Source organism: Octopus sinensis, linkage group LG4, assembly GCF_006345805.1.
Source record: "Octopus sinensis linkage group LG4, ASM634580v1, whole genome shotgun sequence".
Lineage (NCBI taxonomy): Eukaryota > Metazoa > Mollusca > Cephalopoda > Octopoda > Octopodidae > Octopus > Octopus sinensis.
In genome coordinates, this window is record NC_043000.1 from 88,302,347 (window position 1) to 88,328,640 (window position 26,294).

Consider the following 26,294-nt stretch of genomic DNA (forward strand, 5'->3'; position numbering starts at 1 on the left):
TGTATGTATATATGTATGAATGTATGTATGTATGTATGTATGTATGTATATATGGGTGGGAGCATTGTGCAGCTTATAATAGAGTAAAAAGTTAGAGATTGTTTTCTAATTCACCACTCAACCTAATGTAAAGTCGCACAACATTATGCAAGTCACACGAAGTGGCACTTTCCAGTAATCAATCACACGTATTACGCAATTTTTTTTACATGGAATCGTTTCCTTGGAATGGCGTTGGATACAGAGTCGTGCAGATTCAATTGTAACTACTTATAAAGTTTTGTCATATTCGTTCTTCTAACTTGTACTATGTATTATATATGTGTGCGTGTGATGTGTGTGGTGCGTATGGGTGAGTGCACGCGTTTCATTAAAGATATCTATAGCTTTTCCCTAATTGCTTGTCATGCCAACCAGTGACATGTTGTTTGTCACCTTGTAGAACTTATACTTGAATTGCATTTAGAGATCTCTGTTTGTTCCCTGGTAAGTACCTCATACAACTGTATCAATATGTTGCCATTCTTCAGCAATGTATAAGTTACATACTTTTGCTTTTGTTCCATAGCTGGCTGGCATCGTAATCAACCAATCAGAGGTCATCTTGCTGTTGGTGGTTTCTCTTCTCTCGCTGGCTGCACATATATTTGTATAAAACTATTATATTTCAACAGATTGGGTTCCTGAAAGCTGTTCCTGACATTGCGCCCGAGGCAACCAAAGCTAAGAAAATGTTACTAACACACACATACGCGCGCGCGCACACACATCTGTTTATCTATCTATCTATCTATCTATCTATCCTGATAGATAGATAGATAGATAGATAGATAGATAGATAGATAGATCACAGAAGACCATTCGGAGGAGCTTACAGCGGAGCATATAGCGTAATAACATTTTAATGAAACATATTCATAAGATATATGACAGTTGACGCGATATGATTTGAGATATAAAATATTAAGCGAAGAGAATTGTTTGCAATTTCTGTCAGTCTCGTCACTACATATTTGACAAAGAGACAAGTATTTCATTTGCTGAACGCATCAGTCAATAAATAGTTAACATGTATAGTTTATAGTTGAATGCTATTATTACTAAATAAAGAAAGCGGTGATGTCATCGAACAATGGACGAATATTCGGCCAACTTACCCTAATAATAATAAGACTTATCAAATGTTACAAGATGTGAATAGAATATCGGATTCAAATTCTGGCACAAAGCCAGCAATTTCAAGGGAGGATTAAATCGGTTAGATCGAACCTTGCGCGCAACTAGTTCTGATTTTATCGACCGCGAAAGAATGAAAGATAAAGCCGACTTTGGCACCATTTGAACTCTGAACGTGAAGGCGAGATCTTGTTAAGCATTTTGCTCGGGGCGGTAACGATTCTGCCAGCTCGCTGCCTTACGTGAATAGAATATTATCGTTAATAATATTATCAAACTCAATCTAAAAATGTGCATTCAATTTATAAAAAATACATCTTGCTGACTTTCACAGATTTTTATACTGTTCGAGGTGTAGCGTCCTTCACCTTCACAGAGTTCCAAACTGGTATGGTCGGTGCTACAGATATTCAGTTTGAAATTTTGTAATGGAAATCGTGGGAAGATATAAAGGTACAAGACTACTGCACCTAGCAGCAAATAATTAGTGTTGCAGTTTGGGTTGGATGAAGTTTTTAGGACGGGATATGAAGTACGGTAGGGAAATTAGCTTGGCTATGACAAAGGTAGTACGCAGCTTGCTAGTTCTTGGAATCAGTGGACAGGTGGTAGAAGAATCAAAATGATACTACAATTCCTTTGTATTTGAGTGGTTAAATCTCTTGGTAATTAAAGATTTGGCCAACAAATTCCTACCGATCTTTGTTTTAAAGTGTGTGTGTATGTATGTGTGTGTGTGTGTGTGTGTTTGTATTTCTGTGTATCTTTTTGTGTGTACTGTAGCTGCATGTTTTCTAACCACCTAACTGAACGCCTGCCATATTGTTGCTTCGTAACAGCTTTACCACTCTTAAAGATATTTCCCTCTTAAATTTCTGTTTCTCTACTTAGCTATTCTTATAAGATCACAACCATATTTCAAATCTACTTTACTATAGCCGATATTCACGTTAGCTCCTATTTGATTTGAGGCAAATTTTTAAAGGTCTAATTTTAGCCTTTTCAATCATTATGTTTTGCCTGTGCTGTGAACTTAGTTTCCTGTGAAACATTACATTAATCTTATAGAGACGTTCATTAGCTGATGACTACTTTGATCCATAACAATGATTAAAAAATCAAAGTATAGTTGCCCTGGAAGAGAGTAAATACGAGTTTCCTATCATTTGAACAAGAATCTTTTGTTCTATCTCTGGTAGTTTACATGGTGAGCTGAAGAAAATTGTGGCAAAGCAACAAGTTTGAACTCAAGAACAATAAGAAAGTGCTATAATAAATGAGGCATTCAACCACCATTATTCTAGTAGTGATGATGCCGAATCTTAAGTGCTGATGAGAAATGAAGCCTGTTCTAGGCATATCATTAGATTGAAATGTCTAGTTTATAGCTCTTAGACTTGATTGTGTTACGACCATCATAATAGCTATAGCGAAATCTTCGAGAATGTTTACGAGACAACAAAAAAGCTATGAAAATATGCGACGCAAGAAGAATAAAATAAATCATTACTGCCGCAGTTTGGTATGGCATGATGATATCCGAAATCATCAATGTGACGGGATATTAGCAATAATCGCACACACTAGCATGAAATACCTGCATATCTTCTTGCTCAACTTAGAAAAGAATAAAAGAGTAAGAGAGAAAAAATGTGGTGTCATATAGTAGCATTAAATCACAAGCAAAACTAACGCTGGAGTTTCTGGGAAAATTCAATAATAAAACAATAATCCAATAATACAAAAGCAAGTTTTTTTTATCAGATCTAGATATAGAACTTATAGAATGCGACCCAGCGCTTAGTTCAGTCTACGAACTGGATACTTCTGTAGGTGCGACTTCAACCCTAGAATTTTTTTGTACAGTATGAGTGATAATAATTTTAAAAACGATATGTCAAAGAAGTCAGTCTGAGTCGCTTGTAGAGGAATTTCGTGTCGAGATTATGTAATGTATTCAAAAGTAGTTGGTACTCCAGATGGTTCTTGTCTATTCAGGAATAAAATAGAGTATAGGGTAAAAACCCCTTTCGGTCATGGATGACCATGGGAATGCACCTAGAAAGTTACTCTCTGAGGCAAAAGTCGGAGCAAGGTTGTCTATGGAAGACCAGCTGTCACCCGTGTATACCTGCTCCCCTCTTTCCACGCCACTGATGTTATCCAAGGGAACGGCAAAGGGCAATACAGCTTGGCACCAGTGACGTCGCAACTCATTTCTGCAGCTGAGTGAACTGGAGCAGCATGAAATAAAGTGGCTTGCTCAAAAACACAAGACAGCCTAGTCCTGATATACATATGGTTATTTTGGAACCACCATAAAATTCTTTTTATGGTGGTTCCAAAAGAATACTGTCCAGCAAGTATTCATTTTGTGTCCGTGCATCGCTGAGTTATAGATCCATATCAAAATTTGGTGTCTCATGCAGAATTAATCCAGTTAACAGACATGCCGTCATGGTGACAAAGAAACACTCTTCCTTTGATAACTGGGTAGTCTATTTCTGCTTGGTGATCATAGTGAGAGGGGCTTTATGGTAGTTGCGTTTTCAAAGTTTCTTGCCGAATCTGCCAAGATCTGATGAACTTCTTAGAGTATTACTTGAACAAGATGACGTGTGACTGGTGTGACTGATATGGCCAAAGGGACCCAGACCAAGAACAGAATTGTTATTTGGCGGTAAGATCCGCGAAAGTCACTTGCCTTTAATGCAATTAGTCAATGGCCCCGACTAAGCCCACCTTCCTTGGTAAATTGATTTATATTCCTCTTGAAGCTCCGTAATACTGTTCCCAAAGGCCCAACAATAATTGGCACTGGATTCACCTGCTTCATTTTCCATAGCCGGGCTATTTCGTACTTAGGTGGATAGTATATATCTATTTTTTCGCTTTCCTTCCTGACTGTTCGTGGGTCAAAGAAGCACGCAACGTCACGTATATAGCACATGTAGATCACGTTGTCTACCACCATTAGGTCCACTTTGTTGTACTCCATTACCTTGTCCGTTCGGATTGGGAAATCACACAAGATTTTGCAGGTCTCCGTCTCCGCCACTCAGTGCTTCTCGCTCATACAGCATCTTACCTCTCTCTACTGGCAAAATCATTAGCACGTTGGACGAAATGCTCAGCGGTATTTCGCCCATCGCTAAGTTCTAATTTCAATATCCGCCGATGTACGCTTTGCCTTTCATCCTTTCGGGGTCGATAAATTAAGTACCAGTGAACCACTGGGGTTGATGTAATTGACTAGGCCCCTCCCCCAAATTTCAGATCTTGTGTCTATAAAAGAAAGGATTATTATTATTATTATTATTATTATTATTATTATTATTATTATTATTATTATTATTATTATTATTATTATTAAACATTTGATAGTTTTAGGCAAATTTGATTTGCATATCCCGCTACAATTTGTTGCTGAGGTGTGTGCAGAATTGTGTGTTCATGATTTTTCTAATTGTTGTTGGGGGTACTGGGGTCGATGTAATCGACTAGCTCCCCTCTACCAAAGCCTTGTGCCTATAGTAAATGGGACTACTACTACTACTACTACTACTACTACTACTACTACTACTACTACTACTACTACTACTACTACTACATTCTGGATTCGAATACAGTCGCTTTTCAGAGTTTGTTAAGTAAAATACCTGTCAAGAAATGGAGCTGATGTCATCATGTAACTCAATCCCCATTCAAATTGTTGGCCTAGAACAAAAATTAAATAACTATTTGTGTAAATGGATATTTATATAAAAGTTATTATTTGGCAGTGAATCTATTAAATGTTTTGTCTTTGGTTCGTTTACAGACAAAGACCTCGCATTATTTCAATGTTCATCCCATTAACCTGGGGTAGAAAACAAAAGTAGTTCAAATAAATCCTTGTTTTAACTGTATATATTTCTCCAATCAGCCATTTGCAATATTTACTCATGTTAAAAGATGGTTCCCTCAGCAGTAGCTGGAAGAGGTGCTCTTTATGATGGTAGTAGTGCTTGCTAAAATAACACATACAAAAATAATAAAAACAACGCTCGCCTCCGTTCAAATAAAATTTTCAAATATGAAAACGTATTTGAAAATAAAAAAAAACAAAATAAACACTTAACTGAGAGAAAGGTGGGAAGAGAGAAGACTATGCAATTAGAAGATGCAAATACAAAAAATCAAGCATTTAAAACTTCAATTTAAGAAAAAAATACTAGTATAGAGTACGAAGAGCAATGATAACGCCGCCCATCAACGATATGTTTTTTATAGTTTGATAAACACGTGCGTAATTAGAGTTTTCTCAATATGGACTAGTTTAAAAGATAAAGTGAAGTTATCAGCCAGGTGTCGCAACGAAGAGTGCGCATTGTTGATCGAGAAATTTTCACAAGAAAGGTCGGGGCGCTGGATGAGAAAATCATGATTTACACAGAAACTAAAAGCCATCGAGGGAAGAGGAGAAGATAAAATGAAGAATAAGAATAAGAAGAGGAAATAGTATTATTATTATTTATGGTTTCCTTTCATTATAACTTTATTTCAGCTGCCTTAGTACCGGACATCCTCCTGTGGTCAAGACAAGCAAGGTCGCTTTTGTTTTGAATTAATCGTTAGCAGGAAGGGTGAATTGCTTAGCAGTATTTCTTCTGTCTTCATGTTCTTGTTTCAAATTCCGCAGAGGTCTATTGGCATCCTTTCGGGGTAGGTAATATAAATACCAGATGAGAACTGGGGTTGATGTAATCACCTTAACCCTCCCACCCAAAACTTCAGGCCTTGTGCCAATAGTATTTATGGTTTCCTTTCATTATAACTATATTTCAACTGCCTTATTACCGGGCGTCCTCCAGAGGCCAAGAGTAGCAAGTTCAATTTTGTTTTACTATGCATGCTAAAATTATCACCACATTTATTCCATTTTAGATGGACAGTGCTTTCTGTAATATATGGGTTATCTTTTGTAGTTCACGGAGCTTGGAGTTAATATACGTCTCAATCCCTTCGTTATCATTCCCAACGCACCAATTACTACTGGTATTATCGTAGTACTAAGCTTCCACATTTTTGTGAGTTCAATTTGCAGTTTTTTATTGTGAGAAAGCTTTACGTATTCCTTTCTTGAAACATTTTGATCTTGTGAGACAGACATATCTATTAACAAACAAGTTCCTCTGTTGTAGTCATTGATCCCAATGTCTGGTCGATTGGAGTCACATTTTAATAATAATAATAATAATAATAATAATAATAATAGTTGTTGTTGTTGTTGTTGTTATTATTATTAGTAGTGGTGGTGGTGGTAGTAGTTGTTGTAAAGAAGAAGAAGAAGAAGAAGAAGAAGAAGAAGAAGAAGAAGAAGAAGAAGAAGAAGAAAAGAAGATGAGAGGTAGTTACATAGTTCCACAGCAGTACCAAGAATATGGAAAATAAGGACTCATTGTAGGACTCCAAATAGAGATTTATGGACAGAATAGGAATATTGAATGGCCGCTGCCTAAGAGAAGCGCTAAATACTAATTCATCAATTAAGGATATATATACCTCTACTTGAACGAAGAAATATCGCCTATATTATCAGCAAGAGGAAAATATAGATCATAATGTAGCAGGCTGCTGTATATTACCCTAGAAAATATAGAAGCGATAGCCCGATCAGGTTCGTCTCAGTTTAGACCGGTCGCTTTGTAAAATACATACATTCGCAACATTTCAGACGGATGGTGTAATCATGGACTATGAAAGCCAGTAAATGAACCTCGTGAACAATAATATTCAATCATTTTGATACGTAGATAGAGAGAAAAGTTGAACGCATTTTACCAGATATCATTACGTATGGTATAGAAGAGACTGGATAATAATGGACGTTGTAATTCCTTTAGATAAAAATATTGTATGGGAATTGAAGAAATAACGAAATATGGTAAAATAAAGTTAAATCTGTCAATAATGTGGGGAGGTACTGCTGCAAAGCTGAAAGTATTGGGTTGTCCGAAAAGTTCGTGCCGATTTATAGTAGCTTAACTTTCGACTTATTTTAGAACGTGGGTGAGTCTATAAAATAGGATTTGACTACACCTCAATTTAGAACAGAGTTTAAGCTATCTTTTCGTGGAAGAAGGTTTATGTTCCTATAACCTGTGTTAATTCTGTAACCCTTTAAAATGGAAGATAAGAAAGTTCATTTTCTGCACTTGATGCGTTGGGAACCAGACAAAAATAGCTGCAGCTCGGCTGCGATGTGTTACCCCACCCTCCATATTCACCATATATTGCTCCTTCGGATTTCCACTTATTCAGGTCTCTGAAGAATAGTCTTAATGGTAAAAATTTCAATTTCTTAGATGAGGTAAAAAGATACTTTGATGAATTCTTTGCCATGAAACCACCTCAATTCTGGGAAGAGGGCATTTTCAAGTTAAAGGAAAAATGGAGACGCATTGTGCAATAAAATGGTTCACGTTTTGTTGATTAAAAAAGGCAAGTATTTACTGACTTTTTTCTTTCCTTTAAAAACCGGCACGAACTTTTCGGATGACCAAATAGTTCCAGTTACTATTGGGGTAAGGTTTCTATCTCTCCAAATGTATTGTAGCATTTGGAACGGCTGGATTTCAAGACGAACATGTGAGTACTCCAAAAGAAGTATAATACTTCAAACATAATTATCAAACACTTTATGGAGTAAGTTTGATGTAAAATAGATTTAAAATACTAGAACCAGTACTTTATATCTATTCAATGCAACACAATTAATTATAGTAATTGTTTCGAATCTTAGCATCAGGCAACAATTTCGGAGAATGAGGTCAACAGCAGTGTTAAATTGGTACTTACTTTATCGACTTTATCGACTATGGACACAAAAACGGATGAAATGCCGCCTTAATAATAATAATAATAATAATAATAATAATAATAATATAATAATAATAATAATATTATTAATATAATAATATTAATAATAATAATAATATTAGTAATAATAATAATAATAATAATAATAATAATAATAATAATAATAATAATAATAATAATAATAATAATAAATCAGCAAAATGTGGAAGCTGAAGACTAAAACAATACATGTTGGCATAGGTGCCCTAGGAATGATAGCGAAAGGGACTGATTGCTATCTAACTCAGATGCCAGGAAAAACCCAAAATGGCAGAAATTCAAAAGATAGTGCTCATGGGAACTGCTCATATCCTACGCAAAATACTTTCTATGTAATCCCAAGGTTTAAAACAAACTTCTTTTTTTTTAATGTATTAGACGTTTACTAGTACAACACCAAAAAACCCAAATATATGGCACACTAGGCATAACAACAACGTGAACTTCCAACTTGTTGTCTCTTGAGGTCTCTGGATGAGACTTGGAGCCAACTCGTACAGACACAAAGCAAAAATCAAACATAGAATAATAATAATAATAATAAAAATAATAATAATAATAATAATAATAATATAATAATAATAATATTAATAATAATAATAATAATAATATAATAATAATAATAATAAGAATATAATAATATAAAATAATAATAATAAATGCCCTGATGCAGTACCAGGCAGTGGCTCTCATGGCTTCTGATCTTAACTGATTGGAAGTGTTATCATGTACATTGTTTTGTCTTGGTATAAAAAATGGGCTACAGCAAATATTCTGCTCAATACCACAGATTTGTTTGTCAGTTGTTTGACCTTAACCAGTTGAGCATGTCCCTTAGTGGCTGACGATATGTGCATCTCTGATCACGAGCAGAAGTAGTGGGGGAGCATCATAGCCATGTGTCGAGAGGGATTCTTTGGGGTTTGAATAATTCAACTCTGGAAACATTGGTGGTTCTTTCAACATCCTTAAACAATGCTTATTCAGGGACCTGTTGAGCGGGATGGGCTACTCAACCTGAAAAAAATTCTAACTGGGCCCCACCTGCAAGGTCATGTGCTGTTTATCTTGATATGAGATCACCATGTCGCGCACATATGGTTGTAATGCATGTGCCTGGTGTACCCTTATCAGACGGGTAGTCATGATGGGTATATTATGCTTCGTATATTTTACCCCAGTGTCACTTTGATGGCATGCACTGCTCTCTCACTCAATATAATAATAATAATAATAATAATAAAAATAATAATGATGATGATAATAGTCACTCACTTCGATTTCGACATATGAGTGCTTGAAGGAAAGGACTTAAAAAAAAGTAAACAATGAAAAAGTTTGGAAAAGAAGCTGCATGTATTTGCGATGAACTTGTGAACGTAATGTGAGTATAGATATCGATTTTGCTACGAAGTCACGATGGGGACAATCGTGATTTTTTATTTTTGCCTGGGATTTGACAAACGTGTCTGTTGATTGCCGGATATAATTCCTTTATTGTTCCGTTACTCCATGACACATTTTACACCAATTTGATCGATCTCAGCAATAACTTTGCCGAGATGTTAAATTAAGCTGAAGGGATTTTAGCGATTGATTTAACTTATCCTTATACCGTAGCAGAAGTATCCTTTCACAGCAGAATTCCTCTACTTGATGGCCATGAAGGAATTTTCATAATGTGATAATCTTGCATTCGGACAACATATTCAGCACATCTGCACTGAATTTTAACAGCATCCTTTCGACACTGGAGACATCACATGTTTCTGAATTTTTGACCTTTGATATCTTATCTTGCCATTTTATGCAGCAGATATTGCGCATATGATGCTGGATGTGAAAGGTTTCAAGTTTCTATGTATGACCTCAGTAGTGAGTTCAAAGTTATTCATGATGATGACAATATAATAATAATAATAATAATAATAATAATAATAATAATAATAATGATGATAATAATAATAATAATAATAATAATAATAATAATAATAATAATAATAATAATTAGAAGAGGAGAAGAAGAAGAAGAAGAAGAAGATGAAGGAAAAGGAGAAAAAGAAGAAGAAGAAGAAGAAGAAGAGAAGTAGAAGAAGAAGAAGGAGAAGAAGAAGGAAGAGGAGAAGAAGAAGAAGAAGAAGAAGAAGAAGATGAAGGAAAAGGAGAAAAAGAAGAAGAAGAAGAAGAAGAAGAAGAAGAAGAAGAAGGAGAAGTAGAAGAAGAAGGAGAAGAAGAAGGAGAAGAAGAAGGAAGAGGAGAAGAAGTAGAAGAAGAAGAAAAGAAGAAGAAGAAGAAGGAAGAAGAAGAAGAAGAAGAAGAAGAAGAAGAAGAAGAAGAAGAAAAGAAGAAGAAGTAGAAAGAACAGGAGGAGAAGAAGTAGAAGAATGCCCATCTGACAACAAGATATGCGATAAGGAAGAAAGAAAAGTCAATAGATATGACAGATTAACTTGGAAAGTTAAGCAGTTGTGGTTGCTGAAAAGGTGGAAATAGCACCAATAATTGTGGGAGCCCTGGGAATAGTGAGTAAAAATCTTGAGAGGTACATGGAACAAATAGGAGCTGCAATAAGAGTAGAGCACTTGCAGAAACCAGCACTGCTTGGAACCGCTCGAATACTCCGGATGGTGCTCGAAAAGCCCCTTCATGGAAAATACTGGGTTAAACTAAACGCAAAAGAAATAGACAAAGTAAAATAGCAACAATGGTTCAGAAGCACAAAACTCAAAGCAGAGACGGGGGGATTTTTAATTGCAGCTCAAACCCAAAGCATCTCCCACCAGAAATTACCAAAAAACATGTAATGAAAAGAAATACAACTTACTGCAGAATATGTGGAGATTGACAAGAAAAAAATAAATGATGTTGTCTCTGGCTGTCCAGTCCTAGCTAAGAAGGAATATATTCACAGACACGACATAGTTGGGACCTATATACACAGGAAGCTATACCAACACTATGGGATAACAAAATTAAAAGAAATGGTATAGGCACACGCCAGAAAATGACACAGAAAATGAAAAAGCAACCATACTCCGGGATATGCCAATACACACAGACAGAGAAATTAAGGCCGATAGGCCGGATATAGTTGTCAGAGACAACCAAGAAAAAATGCTTTCCAATCGATCAATCAATACCAACAGATGACTGGAGAAACTTTCAAAAATACAAATATTTGGAAATAGGGGTAACTCGAATGCGGAGTCTAAAAACAGAAACAACTCATATCATAGTAAGCGCATTAGGTATGATAAAAACACGTTCAAACAAATACATAACAAAAATATCAGGACTAACAAGTATAACATACAGAAAATAGCACTTCTAAGCACCGTACACATCCTACTTAAAACACTTTCAATACAGTAGAAATAAGAGTATCACAACAAACCACAGCACATATCCATGGCACATAGAGCGGCTCTTGGTAGTGCAGTGAAAGCACGTAATAAAAATAAGACTACTGAGTAGTAGTAGTAGTAGTAGTAGTAGTAGTAGTAGTAGTAATAATAATAATAATAATAATAATAATAATAATAATAATAATAATAATAATAATAAATGCCCTGATGCAGTACCAGACAGCAGCTCTCATGGCTTCTGATATTAACTGACTGGAAGTGTTATCATGTACATTGTTTTTTCTTGGTATAAAAGATGGGCTACAGCAAATATTCTGTTCAATACCACAGATTTGCCTGTCAGTTGTTTGATCTTAACCAGTTGACCATGTCCCTTAGTGGCTGACGATATGTGCATCTCTGACCACAAGCAGAAATAGTTGGGGTGCATCATAGCTGTGCGTTGAAAGAAATTCTTGGAGGTTTGGATAATTCACCTTTAGAAACATGGGTGATTCGTTCAACATCCTCAAACAACCCTTATTCAGGGACCTTTTGAGCGGGATGGGCTACTCCGTCAGAAGAAAATTCTAAATGGGCCCCACCAGCAACGTCATGTGCTGTTTATCTTGATATGAGATCACCATGATGCGCACATTTGGTTATGATGCATGTGCTTGGCGTACCCTTATCAGATGTATTCAAGATGTCACTTTGATGGTATGCACTGCTCTCTCACTCAATAATAATAATAATAATAATAATAATAATAATAATAATAATAATAATAATAATAATAATAAATGCCCTGATGCAGTACCAGACAGCAGCTCTCATGGCTTCTGATATTAACTGACTGGAAGTGTTATCATGTACATTGTTTTTTCTTGGTATAAAAGATGGGCTACAGCAAATATTCTGTTCAATACCACAGATTTGCCTGTCAGTTGTTTGATCTTAACCAGTTGACCATGTCCCTTAGTGGCTGACGATATGTGCATCTCTGACCACAAGCAGAAATAGTTGGGGTGCATCATAGCTGTGCGTTGAAAGAAATTCTTGGAGGTTTGGATAATTCACCTTTAGAAACATGGGTGATTCGTTCAACATCCTCAAACAACCCTTATTCAGGGACCTTTTGAGCGGGATGGGCTACTCCGTCAGAAGAAAATTCTAAATGGGCCCCACCAGCAACGTCATGTGCTGTTTATCTTGATATGAGATCACCATGATGCGCACATTTGGTTATGATGCATGTGCTTGGCGTACCCTTATCAGATGTATTCAAGATGTCACTTTGATGGTATGCACTGCTCTCTCACTCAATAATAATAATAATAATAATAATAATAATAATAATAATAATAATAATAATAATAATAATAATATCGACATTGATACAACAATTAGAGAGTTAAACCACATCCGCCCGTATAAATATCTAAAAATAGACGAAACAGCTAAAACGCAACACACAGAAAATTAAGAGAGAGTATTACAGAAGAGTTAAACTACAATTAAACACTGAACTTAATACTAAAAATAGGATAATAAAGATAAACACGCTAGCCATACAAGTCGTAAATTACAGCTTGGAAGATAAAGGGAATTGGGAACTCTAGATAGAAAACCACAAAACTATTTACAGCCTACTGAAGTCACCACCCCTAAGCAGACACAGAAAGAACATATTTACCCCACTCAAAAGGAAGCCGTGGACTGATACAGATAGAGAACTACTATTACATAACAATAGTTGGACTAGGAAAGTAATTAGAAACAAAGAGTGGAAGCCTACTGCATGTAGTAAAGCAACACGAAGAAAAGAAAACGCTTTTCTCTATACACTGGGAGGCGATAAAATACAAAACAGAAACAAACTACACTGAAACACTGACTTCAGATAACAACATAGCAGAAATGGTCAGAGACTAAAAACAATGCGAAAACAGCATTACAAAACATACTCAAGAAGATATGGAGAGAAAAATCACTCCATGTCTAATACCTTGCAAGGTTTGACAGAGAGAGAATGAGCCTAAGTAAAAGCCAACGGTGGCTGAAAAGCTCTGGACTAAAGGCTGAAACGAAAGGACTGATTCTCTCTGCACAAGACCAATGCCTGATTACAAACAATTATAAAAAAGAATATTGAAAACAGGCCCCAACACCAAATGCAGAATGTGCAACCAGCACAGTTAAACAATTAATCATATTCAGTCCTTGCCAAGTCTGAATATATATATATGCAGACACGGGAAAGTGAGCAGTTATAACCACTGGAAATATATGGTCAGAAGAAGAAGAAGAAGAAGAAGAAGAAGAAGAAGAAGAAGAAGAAAAAGAAGAAGAAGAAGAAGAGTGCGACTGTTATCGAATGAACAATGAAGTAGATTGAGATGATTATTTTGAACTTGTGGAAGACATACGAAGTGTCGTAATATTGTTCATTCGACAATAATAATAATAATAATAATAATAATAATAATAATAATAATAATAATAATAATAATAATAATAATAATGATGATGATGATGATGATGATGATGAGGATGATGATGATGATGAGGATGAGGATGATTATGATAGTAAAAACAAAAACCTAAATGAAATAAAAAAAAACAGAAAAAGAACAAAAATGATCTGACTGGCAGGAGAAAGCGTTGCATGTTAGACCCCCAAATATAGTTGCAACAAATATTTGTAGTGAGACATGGTTATTGATGCAGAAGTTGCACAAGATGAAGCATTAAGGACTAATTAGATAAAAGCCTAGATAGAGAAATATCAAGTAGATTTCCAATGTAGATTATGCAAATCAAAAGAGGAAAATGTTACTCATATAATAAGTGAATGTAGCACGTTGACACAAAAAGTATACAAGAAAAGACATGACAACCCAGGGACAGTAATTACACACACGCACACACACACACACACACACACACACTCACACACACACACACACACACACACATATATATATATATACCATATAAGAAAACTCTTTCGGTTTACTCAGATGGTTTACATTAAAATATAGTTTTCTTTCATAGCTTTTGCGGATTCTTAAATCCTATTTCTTGATGGTTTCAGATTCGGTCTCTCTTCCTGGCAGCTTGCTGTCACACATCCATGCTATTTGCTATTCGCTGCGGTATTCTGTTTACTGTATGGGTTAATTTCTGTATGTTTTTCGAGGAGTAGCGTGTGTAAATCATAAATCAACCATTCCATAGTATTCGTGGTTATCTGTCCAATGTTCATTTTTTGGGGGTTGCTTTTGTTATGGGTTCATCGTTACAGCGTTTACCTGTTGACAGAACACGGCCCATGTAGATACGTCGATGTTTCTTCCGTATTAAAAACATGCGACACGAGCAGGTAGAGAAAGTGCTACATTGGAAAATGTGCGAAAAGTGGGGGGCAGAGAGAGGCAAGACATAGTATGAGCACAAACCGCAGAGAATGGCGGAGTCGGAGACTAGCAAAATCCACTGGGATTTCCCAATCCAAACAGATCAGGTGCTTGAGCATAACAGACTGGACCTAGTGGTTGTAGATAAGATGCACCATATTTGCTATATAGTTGATGTTGCTTACTCCTTTGACTGAGGAATAGTTGAGAAGGAAAGCGAAAATATAATTAAATACAACCCACTTAAGTACGAAATAGCCCGGCTATGGAAAATGAAGGTGGAGGCGCGTGGCTTAGTGGTTAGGATGTCAGTATCATGATCGTAATATTGTGGTTTCGATTCCCAGACCGAGTGACGCGTTGTGTTCTTGAGCAAAACACTTCATTTCACGTTGCTCCAGTTCACTCAGTGATGCAGTGCTACTTACAAAGTGATCCTAAAATAAGGGGCTATAGAAAACGGATGTTCATACTTTGGGTAGAGAAAGGTATCTTTAAAGTGGCTGAGCAGAGACAAGTAGATCAAGCTAATGCTATTAAGAGAAGAAAGTAGATGACAGAACTGGAGGTGGAAGAGATTAAAAGAGAACTGGGAAACTAATAATAGTAATACCAATAGGGAAGGGACAACTGGCACCAACGTGTTAAGTGATTTAAGTCAGGAAAGTTTTGATGAGTTGCGGTAGGTAATGAGTAAAGTAAAAAACAACATTGCCAGCATTAAAAGGCACCAACAGAAAGAAGCTGCTAGATATGACTAGGAAAGTTGATTCTGTTATCAGTAGGATAGATACTAAAAATAAAGGAGACACTAACTTATTGATCTATACAGGAAGGGTAGTAGCTACTAGAAGATTAGATATTCCACAAGAAAAGATTAGAAAAGAGCAAATGTGGAAAAGGAGACCACAAAATAAAGGGAAAACTGTAAGTCAAGATCTAAGTAGAATAGTAGCCTGGAAACTGAATACGTTAGGTAACACAAGGTTTAAATCTTCTATTGAGAAAAGATACTTAGTCAAAGAGAAATGCTTTGGGAGAATCATAGAAGAGTTGAAACAGCGTATCATAAAAGCAGCAGGCAAGCGCTCCAGATATCAGAAAAGAATATATCAATATCAACAAAATAAATTTTCTGAGATAGACCACAGGAGATTTTATAACCAAATAAATAAGAAATAGGGAAGATGAGATGCCTAATGCAGAAGAAGCTAGGAAGTTCTGGAGTAATATTTGGGATAAGTCAGTCAAACATAATGGAGATGCAGTATAGTTAAACAAAGTGAGGGAAGAATTAGTGAGTGAGAAGCATCCAGGGCTAAGAGTCACTCGTGCATTAGTGAGTAAAGTGTTAGATAAAATGCGGAATTGGAAGGGCCCAGGACCAGATTTATTTCAAGGGTACTGGATAAAGAAAGTTAGTCGTTTACATGGGAGACTGAGGCAACAACTTCAGAATTGCCTGAATGGAGGAATAATACCAGACTGGATGATGAGAGGGAAAACAATATTCCTTCTGAAAGATAATAGCAAGGGCAATACAGCTAGCGATTATAGACCGATCACTTGCTTACCATTAGTGTAGAAGCTGTTAATAGGAATGCTCCGAGAAAGCATTTACGGGTATCTTGACAGCCTGAATTTACTACCAGAACAGAAAGGTTGCAAAAAGAAGCCTAGAGGAAAGTACAAAGCAGTTTTAAATGAAGTAAAAGAAAAACGTTTTAAATAGCATGGATAGATTACAAAATGGCTATATGATCCCACACTCATGGCTAAGTGAATGTTTGAGTATACTCAGTATATTAGACAACATAAGATGATTAATTAGCTTTAGCATGAAGAAATGGAAAGTAGATCTCTACTCAGGTGACACAGTCTTAGGGGTGGATAATATCAAGAGGAATTTGAGACTTGTTATCTCCTTTCATATTTGTCCTATGTTTAATCTCGCACGGTTTAGTATCAAGGAAGGCAAATGCCTGGTATCAGTTTGGAAATAGTAACTGAAAAGTAACCATTTGCTCTACATGAATGATCTGAAGCTTTTTAGTAAGAATGAAAAAGAGATAGGCATGGAATTTCATATAGATAAGTGTGTAATGTTAGTCATGAGAAGGGAACAGTGAAGACAACCAATTACCAGATAGTCAGACATTAAAATCATTAACGGAAGAAGAGAGTTATAAGTATCTAGGAGTATTAGAATCTGACAAGAGTACCAACTATAGAACTGAAAACGAAAATCGAGGAGTATATCGGTAGGGTGAGGAAGCTAATGAAATGTAATGCTAAATGCGCCAAATCTTGTGAAGGCTGTAAATACTTGGGCAATAACTTTACTTTGTTGATTGAACAAAAACTAACTTAGCAAAGCTAGACAGAACTAGGAAGGAATTCAATATGAATGGAGAACTCCATACAAGGGGAGAGTATCAAGATTATACTTACTTAGAAAGGAAGAGGGCTAATATCCGTAGAAGACTGCGTGGAGTTAGCTAGAGTAGATATAGGATCCTATGTAGGTAATAGTGAAGAAAGTTTATTAAGAGCTGCTAGAGTCACAGCAAAATTTAGGAAAACCAAAAAAACAAAAACCAAGTTAAAAATCAGAAAAAAGAACAATGGTGATCTGACTGCCAGGAGAAGGCTTTGCATGGTAGATACCCAAAGATAGTTGCAGAAAATAGTTGTAGCGAGACATGATTATATTTGCAGAAAGGGAGGCTGAAAAGGGAGACAGTAAGTTTGTTAGTTGCAGCACAAGATCAAGCATTGAGGACTAATTGGATAAAAGCCAAGATAGACAAAAATCAAGTAGATTCGCAATGCAGATTATGCAAATCAAAAGAGGAAAGTGTTACTCATATAGTAATTGAATGTAGCACGCTGACACAAAAAGAATACAAGTGAAGACATAACAGCCTAGGGATAGAAATCCACTGGGAGCTATGTAGAAAGATAGGATTTGACCATATCGATAAATGGCATGAACATTAGCATCGTACGTGTAGACTTCCACCCACTTCACAGAATTGATCAAGGATACCCCCATTGAATCCAACTAAATGGTGAGTCTAGATGTGATAAGTCTGTTCACCAAAGTCCCAACTGGTGAAGCACTATCGGTGATTCAAGAAAAACTAGTGACAGACACGCATCTAAAAGAACGCACTAGTATATCAATAAGAAATTTGATGGAAATGTTGACCTTCTGTGTAGAAAATACCTACTTCAGTATGGACACTGATATATATGGACAAGAAGAGGGTTTAGCTATGGGTTCGCCATTACTGCCGATAATAGCCAATATATACATGGAATACTTTGAGAATTTGACTTTAGAATCAACACCACTAAAACCAACCCTATGATTGCGATATGTTGATGACATCTTTATACTCTGGCCTCACCAGGAAGATGTCCAAGTGCTGTTAGATCATGTGAACTCAATAAAGCCATCCATACAGTTCACAAGGGAAAAGGAAAATGGCAATCAGCTAGCATACCTGGACGCATTAAAATACATACCAGGTATGGATTCAGAACATCCGTATACCGCAAGTCAACCTTCACTGGACGATACCTCAACTTCAACTCCCACCATCCATGCAGTGTAAAGAGAGGGATTGCTCAGTGGCTAAAACATCGAGCAATGAATATAAGATACCCACCACAAAGAAGTGAGCAAGCTAAGTTACAATCTAATAAGTTATATCTACCCCGAGAACATGCTATCCACTCCAATTATGAAGAAAAGAGAGGATGAAAACAATAAACCGTCCACAGTCTGTCTACCTTTTGTGAAAGGCCTCTCCGAAAAGATACAAAAGATATGCGGCCGATATGACATCAGGACAGTATTGAAGAGTAACACAACGCAAATATCTCCTTCGAGTAAAACCACCAATAGAAGAGAATATGACCAAAGACTGCGTGTACTCCATTCGATGTATCTGTGGTAGGTTATACAAAAGCGAAACATGCCGCCCCCTCAAAATAAGGGTAGACGAACATCGCAAAGCAGAGACACGAGGAGATATTGATGAATCGTTTATAGCTGACCATGTATGGGAAATGGAGACCACCTCCCCCAGTGGGATGAAGTTAAAATAATAGTTAAAGAACACCACTGGAAAAGACGAAAAACTAAAAGAAGCAGCACATATGTTAGGAGACAATAACCGCCTAAATAGACCAAGTGCAGATATGAGTAGCATATGGGAACCGGAATTAAGGAAGGATAGGAAAATAGTAGATTTATGAGCCCTAAAATTCACTCCATAATTGCCCACAGGCATATGGCGTAGTGGTTAAGAGCACGATCTACTAACCTCAAGATTTCGATTTCGTCAAATATAAATAATGTAAATAAGGCATGAACATGAACCTCGTAAAGTACTAGAAAGTAAGAAATATAAGATGTTTAGGGACTTCAACATTCATACTGACAGAATAAGAGAAGCCAGAAGGCCTGATTCAAAGAGAATAGAAATGCCAGATAATTGACTTTACAGTCCCAAATGATGAGAAAATTAGTATGAGAGGTATAGAAAAAGTAGAAAAAAGTATCAGAACTTTGCCATTGAACTACAGAGACTATGGAAAGTGCAGGTAAAAACTATCCCAGTAATTATAGGTGCATTTGGAACTATCCCTAAAGATTTCTACAGATGGAATAGGCACAGACCCCAGTTTAGGACAGCTGCATAAAGCAGTGCTATTAGGGACAGATAGGATACTTAGGCGGGTTCTTGGCATGTAAGGTTACGTGTTGTAGCCCGATGTTGTGTGTATATGAAAAATAATAATAATAATAATAATAATAATAATAACAAGAGCACTCAGAGACCGCAAACCTCCATCGAGGCAACACCAACGTCCTCTCAACGATTAACTGGAGATGATTTTTAAAATGAGAATATCTGAAAGAAAATCGACTGCTCTCATAAACGAGAATACTAAAAATGAACCCTATTGCTTTTTAAACAGAAAAATAATCCATATACCTTGTCCAGTACCTGATCGATCCCAATGGGAGTCATGGAATGCGCAATGGTAATGCTCACGCTGAAAATGTGTGAGTATGTGTGTGTTTGTGTGTGCGTGTACAAGAGAACTATGTGAAATTTTACATATATATGTAAAGTAAAGAAAATATAAAAAATAAACCAGAATCCTTGTCTGATACCGGATCAATCCCCAAATCTATTCATGTTGTGCCAGTCACCAGGCCAAATATCCCTGAAAGTTTCATTCGAATCCATCCGGCGGTTCTTGAGATATCTTGTCCACAGACAAACAGACAAATAAACACGAATGAAAACAACACATCTGCCTTCGCTAAGGCGGAAGTATTAATAAATAAATGCAGAATGTGTGTTGAGAGGGGTGAAACGGTATGGCACATTATTAACGAGTTCCCGAAATTGGCACAATGCGAATACAAAAGACGACATGACAATGTGCCAAGAATGATTGATTGGGAGCTCTGTGAAAATCACGGCCTATAAAGAGCAAACCGCAGGACCAGTCATCGAGATTGAAAATATTGCAAAATCATGTGGGGTACAATGATTCAGTACCATCACCTGACCAAACATCGGAAACCAGACATTGTTGTGGTGGAAAAAAAAGAAAGAAGTTGCATGATAATCAACATAGTATGTTCCGAAGACCAGAGAATCAAAGAAGAAAAAAACTGGACAATTATGAACATATGAACTGAGAAATAGGAAGATCGTGGTCAATGAGGAGAATAAAATTGGTATCAATAGTAATTGGCACATTTGGAAGTATCAGCACTCAAATTCCAGCATAGTTCAAAAAGATTGGTACAAATGCAAAGGTAGAAAACTTACAAAAACCAGCACTGCTTGGAACTGCAAGAATTCTTCGAAAAGTTTTTGAAGCATAACCAGTAAACAAGTGTCACCTTAGTCTGCTGACTGTGGACAGCTAACACTTTCTATCATACCCAGCAAAGTAGACTGTGAGTTTGCATCAATTAATAATAATGATGATGATAATGATAATTTCTTTATTCATCACTAAGGATTGACAAAAGACGTTGGTTGGGCACAGTACAGGGCAATACAATGTGGGTTTCATAAAAAGTGTGTAAACTGTAAAAAAAAGGCAGTAACAATATATATTTTAACCATGAAAAACTCCCCCAAAATGGAGACTAAGCAACGTTGCTCATGGAAACCCCACAGAATTACGGTCACCCGAACGTATCTTGCCACATTCACTCACCTTTCCAGAAAATTACTGAGAGTTAGTACTTCTCTCTCTAGCCTCAATTTTCTTTTCAAGAGGAAAGCATATCTTCACCCCTTTCAATCTGGTCTACCACTCAACCTCTTTCGTTCACTAAAGCCACCAGACAAAAATAAACACTGCTTTCCCTAAAAAACCTATACCCATCTCCATCAGAATACAAACATTTCAAAGACGCTCCTTCTTTTCACACACCCTCTGCCTAGCATTGACGGCTGTAACCGACATGCTGAACAGAACTTTATGTGAAGACAGCTACTATGGTAATACAATCCAGTGTCTCTTGTATATGGATATTAAATTGTATGCTGCAAATGACAATCAAAAGGAAACACTACTACGGATAGTACACGGATTTATCATAGAGATCAGTATTTTATTCGACTTTAGAGAAGAGGAAACTATAAAAGAGAAAGCTATTTAAGAAAAGTGATATCGTACTAGATAAAGAAACTGAAATAAGAGAACTAAACTAAACGCAGACATACAGCTACATAGGAATAAATGAACAGTACAAAACGCAAAATGAAAGAAAAGATAAAGGAGGAATATTATAGACGAATTAGATTAATACTTTAAAAAGTTTTATACAAAGGAAAACATAAAACATTAAAAATCACTACTCTAGCTGTCTAGTCAGAAGTTAGTTGTTATATTCTTGACTGGACTCTAAATCAACTAAGAAAGTTAGAGAGGAAAACAAGAAATAAATTGACTGTATTTACAATACGCCTCTCAAAATCTGACAGAGAAAGGTTATACATATAAAACAAACTGACGGAAGCAGAGGCCCTATACGACGAGAACTATCATTAAATATCACATCCACCACAGAACTTCAAAAATCTCTAATTCAGAATCAAGGAAAACTGATACAAATAGCCATAAAGCATGAGGAAACCACAAAAGAATTCGTTTTCTCTCTTCAAGGAAAGCAGAGAGAATAATAATAATAGTTATGAAGAAGAAATGTAACAATAAAAGCTGTAAAGCAGCTAAAATCTAAGCTAAAACTACAATTACAGAATGCTATGATAAAACATTACCCCAAAATCTTTTACATGGCGCAGACATTGAAATAAACCAAACAGAAAAGATCTAAATAAAGTAAAATCCCAACATTGGCTGAAAAGCGTGGGTCTAGAAGCAGAGATAAAAAGCTTTGTTATTGCGGCACTAGATCATATCCTCTCCATCAGGAATCACAAAAAGACATGCTATGAAACAGAATACAATAAGTAACTGCACAATAGAAACCAATCCAGGGGAAGAAACAATAAATCACATTGTCTCTGGCTATCTAGTCTTGGTCAAGAAAGAATGTACTCACAAACATGACAGGATATAAAATTATCTTCAACAAAGACAAAAATTATGAAACAGAGGCTGAATGAAAAATGAAAGGAAGATGAAGGACAAAAAGGACATTTAATATTAGACATTGTAAAAATGATAAAATCTAAGATTTTTTTTAGCTTAAATATGTCTATAAAATGCCTTGATAAAGCGAAGGTGAAAAAACCTCTAAAAGGCGAAAAACACAATAGGTTACAAGTAGACAAGGAAAAATCGCAAACTATCTAAAAGGAGAGGATTTGACTTTGGGATTGAAGGGTTCTTGGTTGCGGTACAGAATCAAATCCTACAAGATATTGCAAAGGAGCATGCCAGGAAGCAGAGTGCGGTGATTGACTATAGAGTATAAGCTATGATTGACTGTGAAGTCTGGCGTAACACAGTAAATTCCATTGTCTCGACCACGGTCGAACAATGATGATGATGATAGAGTATATGGAAATATGGAAAAAAACAATAATTAACCAAAATGTTTGGGAGTGACGTATCTTATCCAAAAAGAATAATTCATCCACTTGTATGAGAGAAGTAAGGTTTACAAACACTGAAAGTAATGCTAGCATAATGAAAAATCAACAGAAATAAATGATATGAGTAAAAGCAATGCTATTTGAGAAAATACTTTGATTACAACGAAATAGAGAGATATATCACCTACTTCCTTATCGGTTCTTGGATAAATTCCTTACACGAGTAGGTACTGCCTTTCCGACACACCTCGTCCATAGCTCCATGGTTTCCGCGCACTAGCTCACATCGAGGACCGCCTTATGAATCACATTAGTAAATATGAAATGCTGTAGATGGTTGTGGTGAGAAGGCTATCGTTATAGTACTCTCTGTTGATATGCTATTTTTGTTTTTATATTTCAGTTAAAGTTTTCAGTATTTATTATTATCATTTTTATTTTTATTTTTTTTGTTGGTATTTTCCAATGTTCAAAGATAAGCTGTCTTTAATTTTCACGAAGTCACTTTCTTGAAATATATTTTCCTGGTAGAAAATGAATGAATATGGGGTGTGTAAATTTGTGTTATTAAAACTAATGTTACCAATCTTGTGGCGAGCTCCTCCTATCGTGCAAATGGCTGCTGAAAGAAAAGAACAATCTAAAAATGGGTTTTGAGAATTATTTATCCCGAACAAGTGCACTGCAGTGGGATATCAAAATAATTCGAAACCGTTTGTCGGTAAGCAAGCCAACAACCCATTTTTGAATAGATCATCCGTTAAAAAAGTACTTTTCACTCTGGAGTTCTGACTCAGGCATTCCTTTCCGCGAACATTCAAGTATCCACCTCCTCTTCCTCCCACTCCTCTACTACTACTACTACTACTACTACTACTACTACTACTACTACTACTACTACTACTACTACTACTACTATAGAAACGAGGCCTGAAATTTTGTGAGAAGGAGTAAGACGATTACATCGACCCCAGTGTTCAAATGGTACTTATTTTACCGACCCGGAAAGATGAAGAGAAAAGTCAACACCGGCGGCATTTGAACTCAGAAGGTGAAGATAGACGAAATACCTATTTCTTTATTACCCACAGGGGGCTAAACATAGAAAGGACAAACAAGGACAGACATAGGTATTAAGTCGATTACATCGACCCCAGTGCGTAACTGGTGCTTAATTTATCGACCCCGAAGGGATGAAAGGCAAAGTCGACCTCGGCAGAATTTGAACTCACAACGTAACGGCAGACGAAATACCGCTAAGCATTTCGCCCGACATGCTTGCGATTCTGCCAGTTCGCCGCCTTGATAAATAACAACAACAACAACAACAACAACAACAATAATAATAATAATAATAATAATAATAATCCTTTCTACTAAAGGCACAAGCCCCTGAAATTTTGGGGGAGTGAACTAGTCGATTATTTCGCCCACACTAACAGGGAAATAAAGATTCGACCAGATATTGTAGTCTAGCAGTAGACGAAAAGAAATACCGCTTAAACGATGAATTAGTTATAAGACTGGGTAGTATGTTTTTTCCGAGAAATAGATGAAAATAATTATAATAAATAAACAAATGAATAAGTAAATAAATGAATAAATAAAAAGTGATTCTTCATATCAAGGATTTAAAATAAATGTTCCGTAATGTGGGATCTATGATATGAGAGGATCTCAGACTGGTTAAAAAAAAAAAACCAACAGACAAGTATGAAAAGTACCGTAAATCTTCGAGTATAATCCGCCCTTGAGTATAATACGCAGGGGATTTTTAGGGGGATGTACCTCTGAAAAACCTAAACCTTGTGTATAATACACACTCCTTCTGTAACTTGAGTCGTGCGTAATTAAGCCAGCAGCACGTAGACGAACACTTCCACGCATGCGTAATACAATAATGGTGGTGCTCTTAACTGTTATATGGGAATGTAAATATGTTTGCAAATTGCTTTTGTTGCATGTTATTCTGTGTTCTCAATACTTTTATTTTAATAAATGTTGCTTGCTGCAAGTTATGGATGATTCTTTTATGACTTCAGGCTTAGCTTAAGGTATTTTCGCGCCCGACATCACAAAATGCGTCTGAATAAACATTGCCGGACAGCAAATAGAGACTCGGATATTGCTTAGAAAATATTTTTCATTTTTAACCTCGTATATAGTACGCACTAGGGATTTTGACCTTTAAATTTTGGGGGAAAATGCGGATTATACACGAAGATTTACAGTATGAAAACAAGCATGGACGTTTAGTACAAACATGAAAATACTTGGGATAGGCACAGGGTCATATTACTCAGCAGTCAAATTCTGGGATTCTTATAATAGGAAACAGTTAACCACTGTGAGTTATGTAATTGAGTAAGTTATATCAACTTCAAATATATGGCATTGAAGCAAGTGGATCATATCTTAAAAATCAATTATAATTGTTGTAGCTAAAAGTTTCTGTAGCAATTCAACGGTAATTTTAAAAACTATAAAATTGTCAGAAGTTTATGCGGGACCATAAAATATATAATTTCTTTGAAATCATTAGATTTAAAAGCGTTTGATGCCTAAGATAGCGTAAGACACGTAAGTAGTACTGAAGATACAGTCTCAAAAGAAAACGTTAATATTGCTTGCACTTATCATCTCTTCAATCTATTATGTACATCAAATAGAACGACATCGAAGTATAATCAATCTCTAATATTGTTCTAATACGGGATTACATTGATAAAACTTGAACAAATTATAATACATTATACTATACAATAATTTTCATACTAGACAAAAGTGTATATGGTTGGAACTGGACCTTGTGAATGAAGTGCAGTAGAAGACATTCTAAGCTGTGAAGCCACAACACACACACACACACACTCTCTCTCTCTCTCTCTCTCTCACACACACACTCTCTCTCTCTCTCTCTCTCTCACACACACACACATACAGATACAATTCGAAGCTAGGCAAAAGGTCACAAAGAATTTTTGTTGTTCGATACCATTGATTCTCATACTTCAGTGGTACTTTATTTAATCGACGTCGAAAGTTGATGTTAGCTGGATTTAAATTCAGAACATAAAGAGTGAAACGGAAAACTGCAAAACCTTTCTCTTTTTTGTAATGATTCTGCCAATTAACCTCCATTACAACTATGATGTGGGTGTGCGTGCGCGCGCGTTTGTGTGTGTGTATAGATATGTATGTATATATATTTATATATACATATAACTGAATCTTGGTAGGTATGTGAATAATAATACACGCACTGGTACTATTTCACGTAATTTAATATTATAATACTTCAGGGAAGCAATTAACCTGTTAATCAACAAGTTAATCAAGTGTTTGGG

The 26,294-nt window shown here is 36.1% G+C and overlaps 1 protein-coding gene across 1 annotated transcript in view; it reads right to left on the reverse strand.

Moving 5' to 3' along the window:
- LOC115210524 (FMRFamide receptor-like) overlaps positions 1 to 23,254 on the reverse strand; it is a 182,216-nt gene extending 158,962 nt beyond the window's left edge. The window contains 1 exon segment of the mRNA XM_036502238.1: positions 23,136 to 23,254. The gene's annotated coding sequence lies outside the window, so the exon portion shown is untranslated.
- Positions 23,255 to 26,294: the final 3,040 nt, after the last annotated feature.